Raw genomic sequence first — 2,402 nt, 5'->3', positions numbered from 1 at the left:
GAATTGAGGTAAGGTGGGGGAGGGGAAATGAGGAAACTGATGAAGTCCACATTGATGGCCTGGGGTTGAATTTACCCCAAGCGGAAGATGAGACGTTCATCCTCCAGGCATCGGGTGGGGAGGGAGTGGCGATGGAGGAGGCCCAGGACCTGCATGTCCTCGGCAGAGTGGGAGGGGGTTTGAAATGTTGGGCCATAGGGCGATGGGGTTGATTGGTGCGGGTGTCCTGGAGATGTTCCCTCAAGCGCTGTGACTTGACTCTGCGAGGAGTCTCTAGTCTCCCCAATGTAGAGGAGACTGCATCAGGAGCAATGGATACAAGAAATGACATTGTTGGATGCACAGGTGAAAGCCTTCGACCGACCATGGCCCGGATTCGATTTCCGGGCAGGGAAGTAATGTTTGGTAGAGCTATCAGGCTGCGCTTGCATCTCCCTGGTGGTCTAGTGGTTAGGATTCGGCGCTCTCACCGCCGCGGCCCCGGTTCGATTCCCGGTCAGGGAAACTGTTTTCAGGGGGTTTAGGGGCTCCCCGTTTTTCGGAAATGCTCTGTACAGTTATTTATTGATCTTCGTCGTTCCTGGGTGCAGCAGTGTGTCGTGGCTCGCTGAAATAGTGTCCTGATTCAGATGTGTTTGATTGTGTAGGGGTGATTGCTTCTGTAGTTAAGTTCTTGGTTCGCGTGCATTGTTTTCCTGTAGACGCTGTTTTGAATTTACCATTGACTGTTCGCTCCACTGTGACATCAAGAAATGGCACTTTGTTGTTGTTCTCCTCTTTTGTGAATCTTATGCCAGTAAGGAGATTGTTGATGGTGTTGTAGGTTTCCTCTAATTTGTTTCATTTTTTGATGAGAAAAGTGTCATCGCTGTAGCGGACCCAAAGTTTGGGTTGGATCGTTGGAAGGGCTGTCTGTTCGAGTCTCTGCATTATTGCTTCTGCTAGGAATCCTGATGCTGGAGGTTTCGTGCGTATTTCGTTGATTTGTTTGTAGGGCTTGTTATTGAATATGAAGTGGATGGTAAGGCACAGTTCCACGAGCTTGACAGTGCTATCTTTGCTGATGAAGTTGATGCTGTGTTTGTGTCTTTGGTTCTTCGAGTAGTGTCTTCAGTTTTCTTTGGCCACGTTGATGTTAATGGATGTGAACAGGGCTGTTATGTCAAAGGACAACATTAATCCATCCTCTTCTATCTCAGTGTCTTTGGTGTTCAGGAATTCTTGGATTGAATAAATAGAATGGAGTGAATCTTCGACTTGGGGTTTTAGTCCTCAGTGGAGGTGTTTTAGCCTTCAGTGGAGGCCTTTGACTAGTCTGTATATTGGTGTTCCAAGTAGTGAGACTATGGTCTAAGGGGGGCTCCTGGTTTGACGGGGAGGAGAACAACAACAAAGTGCCATTCCTTGATGTCACAGTGGAGCGAACAGTCAATGGGAACTTCAAACTGGCATCTACAGAAAAACAACAGACCCAAACCAAGTACTTAACTGCAGAAGCAATCATCCCAACACCCACAAACGAAGCTGCATCAGGAGATTATTTCAACGAGCCACTACACACTGCAGCACAGAGAAACTGCGAAGAGCACAAGAGAATTACGTATATAGTGTATTAAAGGAGAACGGGTCCCCAATAAACCCCCTCCGCCGATTTCTCATTGATACTTTCAAGGTGACTCTCAAAAATTCGGTTTGACCCTCCATTCTTTCCTGTTTGTTTTTTGTGGGTTTTGAAAGATTTCCCAATCCTCTGACTGAGTATTGGAGTTGGAAGGTTGTGTTGTGGTTGTACAGGACACTTTTTAGGCCACTTTTGGAATATTGTGTCCAATTCTAGTCTCCCTCGTATCAGACGAATATTGTGAAATTTGAAAGGGTTCTGAAGCACCAATGGGTCCACAGAGATGAAGAGGCCCTTCTGCTGCCCTGAGTGTGGGAAGGCCTTCAGTGATTCCTCTGCCCTGCTGACGCACCAGTTGGTCCACACCGGGGAAGGCTGTTCTCCAGCCCCAAGTGCGAGATGGCCTTCAGCAGTTCTTCCCACCTGCTGAGACACCAGTGGGTCCACACTGAGGAGAGGTCATTCTTCTGCCCCGATTGCAGGAAGGGCTTTGCACTTTCCTCCGACCTGCTGGCCCATTGGTGGGTCCACATGGGGGAGAGGCCGTTCAGTTGCCTAAGTGAAGGAAAGCCTTCATCAATTCCTCTGTCTTACTGAGGCACCAGTCCGTCCACACCGGGGAGATGCCATTCTCCTGCCCGAGTGTGAGAAGGGCTTTACCCGCTCTTCCACACTGCTGAAGCACCAGCTGATCCACACGGGGGGATGGGGGGGTGGAGAGGGGAGGCCTTTTTGCTGCCCTGAGTGCGGGAGGTCCTTCAGCAATTCCTCCACCCTGCTG

The 2,402-nt window shown here is 49.5% G+C and overlaps 1 non-coding gene across 1 annotated transcript; it reads left to right on the top strand.

The window, feature by feature from the left end:
- The first annotated feature begins 432 nt into the window (after positions 1-432).
- trnae-cuc (transfer RNA glutamic acid (anticodon CUC)) lies at positions 433-504 on the top strand. The gene has a single exon. It is a non-coding gene; the product is annotated as a tRNA-Glu (tRNA).
- The last annotated feature ends 1,898 nt before the right edge of the window (positions 505-2,402 follow it).

This window comes from Chiloscyllium punctatum, chromosome 36 (assembly GCF_047496795.1).
Source record: "Chiloscyllium punctatum isolate Juve2018m chromosome 36, sChiPun1.3, whole genome shotgun sequence".
Lineage (NCBI taxonomy): Eukaryota > Metazoa > Chordata > Chondrichthyes > Orectolobiformes > Hemiscylliidae > Chiloscyllium > Chiloscyllium punctatum.
The sequence above is the reverse complement of the archived record's forward strand: the minus strand, read 5'-3'. Positions and strand labels throughout refer to the sequence as shown.